General features: G+C 40.2%; 1 pseudogene; it reads left to right on the top strand.

Annotated features, from left to right (window-relative positions):
• Nucleotides 1–260: 260 nt before the first annotated feature.
• LOC148031449 (peptidyl-prolyl cis-trans isomerase CYP59 pseudogene) lies at nt 261–9724 on the top strand (annotated as a pseudogene).
• Nucleotides 9725–11457: the final 1733 nt, after the last annotated feature.

Here is an 11457-nt window from a genome sequence, read left to right as displayed (position 1 = left end):
GTCTCTCTCTCTCTCTCTGTCTCTCTGTCTCTGTCTCTCTCTCTCTCTCTGTCTCTCTGTCTCTGTCTCTCTCTCTCTCTCTCTCTCACACACACACACACACACATTTTAGACAAGAACGACATGGACTCTCTCGCGCTTGATCGCGACCGTAAAACGCCTGAGATTGGAAGACGACGACGACGACTACAAAGAAGAAGACAAGAGCACCAGAGTGTAATCAAAGACGGCGACAACACGTGAGACCGCATCTTCCAAGCATGGCTGTACTTGTCTCCACCAGCTGCTACGGCAAACTAGTCATCGATCTGTACGCAGCGGAATGTTCCCTCACCACTTTCAACTTCCTCAAGCTCTGCAAGCTGGGTTACTACAACAGCTGCCTGTTTCATGCCATCCATAGGGACTTCATCGTGCAGACAGCCAGCCCCACAGGTACAGGCCTCGGGGGTGACTCCTTATACAAGCTTCTCCGCAATATCTACTCGTCGCAAGGCACTCGTGCTCCTCATGACGATGATTGTGTTGGACAGTATAGGTCTTTCTGCGACAAGCTTGCTCGCCCTAATTACAAGAGCTCATGTCTCAAGCATGATTGCCTCGGCACTGTGGCCATGGCAACAGCTGCAACAGGCGTCGGCCCCTGCAACTACCTCCATGCTTCCCAATTCTACATCACCCTTCGGGACGGTAACATTGACTACTTGGATGGCAAGTACGCTGTTTTTGGGTGGGTTATAGAGGGCTTCGATGTGCTTAAGAAAATCAATGAAGCTCCTGTCGATGATCCAACATCATGTTGTCCTCTTCAAAACATTGGAATCAAATAGATCTACATCATACATGACCCCTTTGAGGATCCGGTTGGATTCTCTCACATCCATCTACCTCAGCAACGTCCTCAAGTACCAATTATTGATGTTCTTGAAGATGTACTAGCTCGCTCGATTGACATCCCCAGCTTGAACAATTGTATTGATGCTGCAGATACAGAGGATCAAGCAAGCACCGATCAACAACAGCATCGAGCGGCGCATACACGAGCTGTTGTCCTTGAAATGATTGGGGACATTCTCGAAGCAGAGCTGAAGCCGCCGGAGAATGTGCTATTTGTTTGCAAGCTCAATCCTGTTACACAGGAGGATGATTTGAACATCATCTTCTCACGGTTCTGCACTGTCTTATCGGTGGACATCATTAAGGATCGTAAGACAGGCGAGAGCCTGTGTTATGGATTTGTAGAGTTCGAGACCAAAGAGGCATTGTAAGAAGCTGGGAATAACAAATAAGTGTTAATAATGTTGATATTATGCTATGTCACACTGACATTGGTATAAAAGGAGAGAAGATGTAATTTTTCTGATCTTTTTGACACATTAATACAATTACAGACTTTCTCTCCCTTCTTGCTCACAGCTTCTATGGCTTCCCCTTCTTTCTTGTCTTTCTCTCTCTAAATCTAGTCTTTCTCTCTCCTCGTCACTCTTATTCTCTCTCTTCCTGTAGTTTTTCTCTCTCCTCTGCAGTCTTCTCTCTCCTCTTTCTCTCTCCCTGGTTCTCTCTCTGACAAGTGGTATTAGAGCTTGAGTCTTTTATCCATTATTTTCTTCCATTTTCAGTCCCATTTTTCTATTTCAAAATCAATTTCAGACAAAAATGGTACAAGACAGTGACTAGTGGAGTGCTGCAGGACACCTTCAGTTAGCAAGAGACTACATCTAGAGATATCCAAGGTCAGATATGGTGGATAAATGCTTAAATGGCTGGGCGTCATCCAATTTTATGCAAAAATGGAGGTAACTAGGGTAAAGGATGGCTAACCGAGCTTAGTTAGAGGCTAAACTACAGTTACTTTTCAAAAGAGAGCTTGTCTTCTCTCTCCTTCAAGCTTTTGGCTGAAGCTTTCATGGTGGCTATCAAGAAAGTCTCAAATATCTCTCTCTACTGAACATCTCTCTTTGTCAAAGCATGGGGCAAAGAATCTATGTTGCATGAGCTTCAGGAGGAGTACCACAGTTGAGGTGTGTTGCAGATTTCAGCCAGACTACAACCCGAAAATTGCATTGGATTTCCTGCTCAGCTTGCTCCACATCTTCAACCATTGATCACAACTCTTGAAGGCTTCATCAAGCACTTGCTGGCAATAATCTTCAGCCTCTGAAGCATTCTGATCAGTCATTCTCTTGCTCAAACCCTAATACACAATAGGGCAGCCATAGCCACAGACATGGAAGCTCAAATTTCTCAAAATTTTGGACCTTCCCGACCTCCAAAGCTTCTCTAAAGCTAAGTACAATCTGGATAGACTCCAAGATTGAAGACATTGAAGAGATTTCAGCCCGTGCATGACATTGGAGCTCAAATGGAAGGATTATTTTCGGGCTTTTCATCAAGGAGCTTGAATCTTTGAGGTTCAAGTGTTCAAGCAAGGCTGGAGCATTGATTCTTCAAGGATTTCATCATATTGAAGTTTGTATGGACTGATTTTATGGAGATTTCAAGCTTTGACGGATTTATGATGGATTATGAAGAACTTTTGCATCAACGGGGTTGAAGCTGACATCCATCATATTCTTCAAGCTTAATGGAGGTATTTTCCTTTTACTAATCTCTAAAATCTCTCAATAATCCAATTGCTAATGGCTTATCCACTTGTTGATGGGAGATTATTGATCAATTAATTCACTGGATTGATCAATAGATCAGAGATTAGTGTTAATTTTCCTCAATTTTAGCCTATTTCATTGAATTCCATTTTGATTCAAACCATTACTCATCATAGGTATCATTTGATCAGCTTGATGCATAACTTTGATTTGTTTTGTTGAATTTCTCTCACCCAAGCTGAAATATTGTAAAAGGGTAAGTACTAGCAATCAGTGAGTCACTGAATTGCATCGGTAAGACCCTTCTCCTATCTCAATTTTTCTAATCCCAATCAATTGCATCTCATGAAAGGCTGAATGAATATTTCAGAAATGCATATCATGCTGATTGCTTAGAACACTAGCCTCTGCCATGTTGATATTCCCACCGAGGAAAGAGGTGGATGCCGGGGGAGATAGTGGGACAAAAGAGAGGTGACCCTCCCTCACTATCGAAGATCCCGAAGGGGTGCAACCAACCGACCCGGGGGAAACTTTGCCAATCTCTCGGTGATTCGAAGCCCGTGTAGGAAGCCTGTCATGCCGTTTTATCCCTCACATAGGTACATCGAGTGGAGGATTGAAGATTGAAAACTTTCCAAGGACTCAAGTACCTACAGGACCAAAACAGGGTAAAATAGGGAATTTACAGGTCACTTACAGGGTATTTACAGGTGGTTACAGGTACACCATTCATTGCTGAAGCACAGGTGCAGGTACTACACAGTACCCACAGGTCATGTATACCCTTTTGCAGGGTTTGCTAGCCATTTGGGGTTATTATCTTGCATTACAGGGTCAAAACAGGGCGCTTACAGGTCTAGACAGGGTGCAGGACTGGACAGTTCAGACTCTGAAATCCAGCTATAGAATTTTCTGTCCTAAACCTATTATAGCGTGCTATAGCTCATCTCGAAGAGGGAAATCTTAGCTTCGATTCTTGCATTAAAAAGTTCTGAAATCGGAGCTTCCTAGTCAAAGTTATAGCCGTTTTACTGACAGGGGGTACTATAGGACTACACTAATATGGCAGGACATAAAGGCAAAAATAAGGTCCAGGAGGATTATGCTCAGCAAATCAGGGATTCCATGATGGATAGCACACTTCAAGAGAACCTTGAAGAGCTTCAACAACAAGGAGAAGTCAGTTTACTCAATGATACTTTGTGTGCCCATGAACAAAGACATAGGGAACGACATGAGGCCATTTTGTCAAGAATGGAGCAGATGGTTTTATCAACTGATCAAACGAAGTCTTCCATTGATAAGTTGGTGGATTCAACTACTCAAACCAAGTCTTCCATTGATAAGTTAGTAGAATCTAATGCTCAACTTATGGCACAATTTTCTCAATTAATGTAATTGCAAATGGGATCAAGAGAAGCCAATGAGAGGGCTTGTTCAAACAGTGGCCTTTCAGTCCCACTTCAGCCATCCAACCAAAATGATCATGGAAATGGGATTATTGGAAGAAGAGGCATTCCAAATAGTCAGTATGAAGTAGGAGAAGCTTCACAAAGGCATGATGACTATTTGGGCAGTTTGAATGGGGCCAATACTCAAGCTTTTGGACTCATACTCAAAATTTTAGGGGTACTTTACCAACATGAAGATTACATAGTAATTCTCAGCCACCTGTTGGAAGATTTTAGTCTCAATTTGGAGGTTCTGTACTTGGAAATCCTGATTAGCCAATTTTGGGACAACAACCCTTTCATGAAAGAGAGTTCAAGGACAAAATTGTTTTAGCTAAATTTAATAGCCAGTCATCTTCACCATCAGACTTAGAGGAATGGACCTCTAAGATAGAGTCCTACTTTGATATATACCCTAAAACTGATGATATGAAGATTCACTTTGCTTCCTTGCATCTAGAAGGATTTGCCCATACTTGGTGGAGGTATATCAAGAAAGAGAATGTACTTATTGAGAATTGGGAAGCTTTCAAGGCACTTATGGCTGAAGTCTTTGTTTCGCCTCTTGAAAAAGAGAAGCTAGCACGGAGACGGTATGGTTTGGAACAAAGGGGCCTAAGTGTAAGAGAGTATACAAACCAATTCCTCAACTTGACCATGTATGTGGAAAGCATCAGTGATGAGGCCAAGCTTCACAAGTTTATGTATGGTTTAGAGCCATCTTTGTCAGCTGATGTTATGGCGCAAAATCCTACTTCACTTTTCAAGGCTATTGAGCTTGCGGAGTACTATGGAAGAAAGTATAGGAAAAAGTCTTCATTTCAGCCAAGTTATGGACAGCCAAGGACTGTTTTAAAGCAGGGACAAGTTGGTAACATTTATGGCAGCAATCATATACATAGTGGGAGCTTACGGGTACCAACTTATCCTCCATTCAATGCTTCTAGGTCTCAAAGTAATTTCAGGACAACAAACAGTCCAAAGGTTGAATTTAAGCAGGGTGACAATAAGCCTAAGTCCACTTCAGCTAATACAAATCCCAAATCTATTCCCATGGATCTTTACAAGGAAAAGAAGGACAAGGGCTTATGTTTCAAGTGTGGAGAAAAGTATACACCTGATCATGCTTCAAAGTGTGTATACAAAAATGTCAAGCCAAAGCTTCAGAGTACGCTAGTTTTTGAGGATTTTGAAGATGACATAGATGAAGCTAATGCAGTGGCAATCAATGTTGAAAATGAAGATCTTGAGGAGGACATTGGACAGGAGTACTTTTATGATCCAGCCGACTCTTTTCCTTTTGATCCAGGTGGAAATGTTCTGATCGAACCTGGTGGATCTTGTGATGAGTTGCTTGCTGCCACAAATTGTTCTATTTCTATGGATGCTTGGACGGGATCTAAGAGCCCTAATACACTTCGTATGAAGGGAAGCATATGTGGAAAGCCAGTGTTCATCCTGATAGACAATGGCAATACTCACAGTTTTGTCAATAAGTCCATCATGGACAAGTTAAATTGTGTTTCCATAGACTTACAACAGCCCATTAGAGTACAAGTGGCTAATGGTGAAGAAGAAATCAGCACACAGATTTGCCCACAGGTTTCTTTGCAGTTGGCTAAAAATTTTGAAGTCAAAGTAAACCTGATCACTTTGGAAATGGGGCCCATAGATATTGTACTTGGTTGTGATTGGTTGATGACATTAGGCAGGATCACTATGGATTTCTCACAGTTATATATGGAGTTTATCTCCAATGGACAGCTCATCCATTTACAGGGAATTCCCAGTAGATCTGATTTTCAGCTTATCACCATTCAACAACTCAAAAGAGAGTACAAGAAGCGCTCACAAATATTTTTTTTGCATTTGAACAAGGAAACACAGGATCAGCCCAATAATTCAGCAAACCATCCAGCCTTGACAGCTCTTCTTGAGGAGTATAGAGATTTGTTTGAAGTATCTACTTCATTGCCTCTTAAGAGAGTGGTGGATCACCCCATTGATTTGGAGCCCAACTCAAAGACAATCAATAAGCCACCTTACAGATTATCAAAATGTGAACGAGAGGAAGTAGCCAAGCAAATCAAAGAGCTTCTTGAAATGGGATTCATTGAACCAAGTTCTTTACCTTATGCATCTCCAGTCCTGTTAGTCAAAAAGAAAGATGGATCTTTCAGAATGTGCATTGACTACAGGGATCTCAATAAGATAACAGTGAAGAACAGGTATCCTATACCCAGGATTGATGATTTGCTTGATGAACTTAAGAGGGCTCGATTCTTCACGAAGATTGATTTGAGATCAGGGTATCATCAGATTCGCATGAGATAGGGTGATGAAGTCAAGACTACTTTTAGGACTGATCGTGGGCTCTATCATTTCTTGGTGATGCCATTTGGGCTTACAAACGCTCCAGCTACCTTTCAAAGCCTGATGAATAAGATCTTGCAACATTTCCTCTTTCAGTTTGTCTTGGTGTTCTTTGATGACATTTTAATCTATAGCAAGACTTTACAGGATCACTTGGCACATATGAGGAAGGTTTTTGATGTGCTAAGACATCATAGGCTTTTTGCTAAGGAGAAGAAGTGCTCTTTCATGCAGACTGAAGTGGAATACTTGGGACATATAGTCAGTGAAAAAGGAATACAGGCTGATCCCAAGAAGGTGCAATGCATAAGAGATTGGCCAACACCTACTATTTCTACCTCTCTTAGAGGATTTCTTGGTCTATCTTCATTCTATCGCCGATTTATAAAGCATTATGCGGCAATTGCAGCTCCTTTGACTGACAGGTTGAAGAAGGAGGTTTTCTTTTGGGATGCTCTTGCAGATAGCAGCTTCAACCAGTTAAAGGAACTACTTACTTCTGCTCCTATCTTAGTATGCCCGGATTTCTCCAAAGAGTTTACTATACAGTGTGATGTTAGTGGCTGTGGTATTGGGGCTGTTTTGCTTCAGGAGCATGGAGTAATTTCATTTTATCAGAGCCATAAGCTTATAGATAAGGAGATGGCCATGAATGTTTATGGCCAAGAAATGTTAGCTATCCTACACGCAATCAAGAAATGGCACCATTACTTATATGGCAGCCGATTCAGAGTACATAGTGATCATCGGGTACTCAAGTATTTCCTTACTCAGTCAAACCTCACTCTAAAGCAATGTCGATGGGTAGCTACATTACAGAATTATGACTTTGACATCACTCATACAAGGGGCAAAGATAACATAGCGGCTGATTCTCTTTCTCGTATGTGGGCCTGCAAAGTGTCAACCATGACAGAACTACATAATGATTGGATTGAAGAACTACACGAGGCCTATCTTTTAGATGAGGAATTCAGCCAAATCTTTCAGAAATTACAGCAAGGTCTTATGGAAGAAAACTCGCATTACCAGCTTAAAAATGGTCTTATTTGGTGGAAAGGCAAGATTGTTATTCCCTCTACTTCTTCTTTTAAGCGGAAAATTATGGAGGAGTTACATTCTTCGCCTTTAGCTGGACACTTGGGAGTTTTCAAGACTTATGACAGGATCAGCAAAAGCTTTTATTGGAAAGGACTGTGGAAAGATGTCAAGGACTTCGTTATGAAGTGTATGCCTTGTCAGCAAAATAAGGATAGCACCCATAAGCCAAGAGGTTTGTTACAGCCATTGCCTATTCCTACGGGTAAATGGACTCATATTACTATGGACTTTATCACTGGCTTACCTACTACTAAGAAGGGGTGGAATAGTATTTATGCGGTGGTTGACAGACTCACCAAAGTAGCTCATTTTATCCCAACAAAAATTCAGTTTACTGCTTCTCAAGTGGCTAACCAGTTTATGGAGCATATTTTTAGACTACATGGATTACCGCAGGTGATTGTCCATGATAGGGACTTAAAGTTTATGAGTAACTTCTAGCAGGCGGTATTTACATCTATGGGCACTAAGTTGGCTCCATCTACGGCTTATCATCCCCAAACTGATGGACATACAGAGAGAGTTAATAAATGGTTGGAGAATTATCTTTGCCATTTTTTATATGATGTCCAAACCTCATGGGATTCTTGGTTACACCTGGCTGAGTTTTCTTACAACAATTCCACTCATGCGAGCATAGGAGTTTCACCCTTTGAGGCTTTGTATGGTTACAAGGTGCCCTTACCCACAGCCATCTTTAATGAAAAGATCAATCCTCATGGGAAGAAGGAGTTGGAAAGAATGTAGACCCTTCTTCAGCAATGCAAGGTGAATCTAAGGAAGGCTCAAGATCAAATGAAGATGTATGCTGATGAAAAGAGGAGGCCTTTAGAGTTCCAAGAAGGAGAGCTAGTTTTGTTGAAAGTGCCCAAATCCAAGTACTCTACATTAAAAGATGGATCCAGTAATAAGCTTGCCCACAGGTTTTATGGCCCTTACAGGATCCTTAAGCGGATTGGAGATTTGGTATACAAACTAGAGCTTCCCTCTTCTACAAAGATTCATAACGTCTTCCATGTTAGTCAGCTCAAGCCCTATTATGGTGATCCAGTGGATATAGTTGATGAGCTGCCACCTATTGATGAAGATGGTCTTGTTCAGTATATCCCAGAGGCTGTTATAGGTCAGCGCGAAAATAAGCTTCGATCGCGTTCTATTGTGGAATACTTGATCAAATGGAGAGGTTTACCAACTGAAGAGGCTTCTTGGAGACTTGATTCTATATTGGATGAGTATCCATACTTGCGGGAGACATTGGTGGGGCTGAAGCCTATTGCTTATGGAGCTAGTAATGATGCAGATTGGTTCAGGACAACACGCTGTTTTAGAACAGTTTTTATCGTACCTAATTTTCAGAATTAAGCTATATATATGGGCTTAAAGAACTCTTCAAGAGCTTCGTTTTGATATATGGTACATCTCATTTGGACACTTCTATCAAAAGTTATGGCAGATTTGGTCCAACAGGGACTGTTTATTCAGCAAGCTGTCTACTTTGTTCTGGGACTATTTGTTGAAGACTTTATGGCTCCATTTGCTTCTTAAGTATTTCAAATCATGTATATAGTTGGGCCTTATTTTTGTTCTTCAAATTCAGCTCTTGTAATGGTCATTCTTCATTCATTTCCCATTGGTAAAGCTATAAAACAGAGTAGTACTCTGTTCTATCCATCTCCTTTCTAGTTGCTTCTAGGTTTGTTTTTGAGGACAAAAACTTTTGGAAAGGGATGGATTGTAAGAAGCTGGGAATAACAAATAAGTGTTAATAATGTTGATATTATGCCATGTCACACTGACATTGGTATAAAAGGAGAGAAGATGTAAATTTTCTGATCTTTTTGACACATTAATACAATTACAGACTTTCTCTCCCTTCTTGCTCACAACTTCTATGGCTTCCCCTTCTTTCTTGTCTTTCTCTCTCTAAATCTAGTCTTTCTCTCTCCTCGTCACTCTTATTCTCTCTCTTCCTCCAGTATTTCTCTCTCCTCTGCAGTCTTCTCTCTCCTCTTTCTCTCTCCCTGGTTCTCTCTCTGACAGGCATGTGAGGCTGCTTACTTCAAGATGGACAATGCTCGCATAGACGACAGACGTATCCATCTGGACTTCAGCCAGAGTGTTCACAAGATGTGGGCTAGATATCGGCGCCACTATCCTAGTACAACAAGCATGCACTCAAGGATGACATGAGCAGTTCAACATCACAAGAATTTTGCCAACCTCTCAAAGAGAACCCAAAGCTGTCGCACAAAAGTGAAGTTTGGCATGGTAGTCTAATAAAGCTGGGCCATTGCAACCAAAATGCAACTCAAAAAGTATTTCTCTTTTCATTGTATTTTATTTTAGTTATATATATAGTCCCATTGTCACACTACATTTGGGGCCTAAAGAAGAGCTAAGAATACTTTGAGGCATCTTATTATTTGTGTTATATGGAGCCCTTACAAGAGAGAATGTCTACAACTTATTATTGGGCATGCCATACTCCCTTCGTCAACATTTTTTGTTAGCACATGAAATTTAAAAATACATTTTTAATTATTTTCAATCAGGATTATGTTGATTATTGCATCCTGGGGGAAGAGAGTCATTGTTTTAATAGAAACCATCATTGTCAATGAGTTCTTCTTTGTCTCACTCATCCAATGCCATTGTGACCTATGGCCACCTCTAATCACTCATCATCACATGATGAAAAGAAGCAAGAACCCTTTACACATTTGTAATGCTAACAAGTAAGGCTTGCAGATTTCACCTTAGCTGTAGATCATTTAGCTTCAAACATGTGTGCCTTAGCCCACATCGTCTAGTTTTAGATGAGCCATTCAATGCATTTTATATTACAATACATGATTTATAATCTATGTTAGCATTGTGGTTTTTGTAAGCCATGTCAAAGGTTAGTTCTAATCTAAGGAATTTTGGGGAGCATAGCTTTGGACTCCTCCCCACCCCTTCAATTTAAGGTTCTAACCACACTCTTTTTTTTATTATGGACTTAACTTTACCAAGCATAAAGTTGTTCACATTTATAGATTATGTGAGCAATGTAGCATGACTCATTGCCTACATGCAGTCAGGCTAATAGATAACAAAAATGAGGTATAACTAAAACTTTTGGCCCAGTGCTACGATTTAGTGGCTTTACTTTGGAGTATTTTTAGTGATGGATTGTAGGATTTGGTGATGTGGCAAGGACAAGCTATTGTCCTTAATTGTATGAGTTATCCATAAACCATATAATTTCTCAACTCGAGACACAAAATGGATTGTAAAGAAAGCCATTCATCATGGAAAGGCTACATTTGGCAAAGGAAGAATGAAAGATATCAATACTTGTTTAGGAATGCTCAAATGCATAAATGCCATTCTAGTAATAGATTTAAATGCAAATTGTGTTGTTTTCATAACAAATTTTTTGTGATTCATTGAACATTTTTAGTGTCTACGCACACAATGACAATTGCAAGGAGTGTAGAGTGCAAATAATATTACTATCCTACATGAAATTGTGGACGTGCATCTATTCTTGCATTCCATTCAAAACTTAATGCATAGAGAGAAGTTTTCCAGATATCAATAAGAGTAGCAAATACCCATTTTGATTAATTGGTTGAAAAATCAATCATTTTCACAAAAAAGAAAAACAAAAATCTTGATGACTTTACACAACCCGCCCAATATAGTGGATGTTGGGTTGTACAAGCAAAGTCAAGGAAAGGTCAAACACTTTATTCATGTCATAAGTAGCAAATTGGGTCATTCTTAAATCGATTTTATTTAAAACCTTAGAATTAAGCTTCAAAAAGTAAAGTATGCAAAGAGATTATACATATCATATTCAATTATGTTTTTGTTTCATGCTCTCTTTGCATGATGCACTCATAATGCATAGGTATGCTGGAATTATGTTTCATAGGGCT

The sequence above is a fragment of the Lygodium microphyllum genome, chromosome 9, assembly GCF_053477565.2.
Source record: "Lygodium microphyllum isolate KBCC chromosome 9, Lygodium_microphyllum_v1.1.10, whole genome shotgun sequence".
NCBI classification, from domain to species: Eukaryota; Viridiplantae; Streptophyta; class Polypodiopsida; order Schizaeales; family Lygodiaceae; genus Lygodium; species Lygodium microphyllum.
The sequence above is the reverse complement of the archived record's forward strand: the minus strand, read 5'-3'. Positions and strand labels throughout refer to the sequence as shown.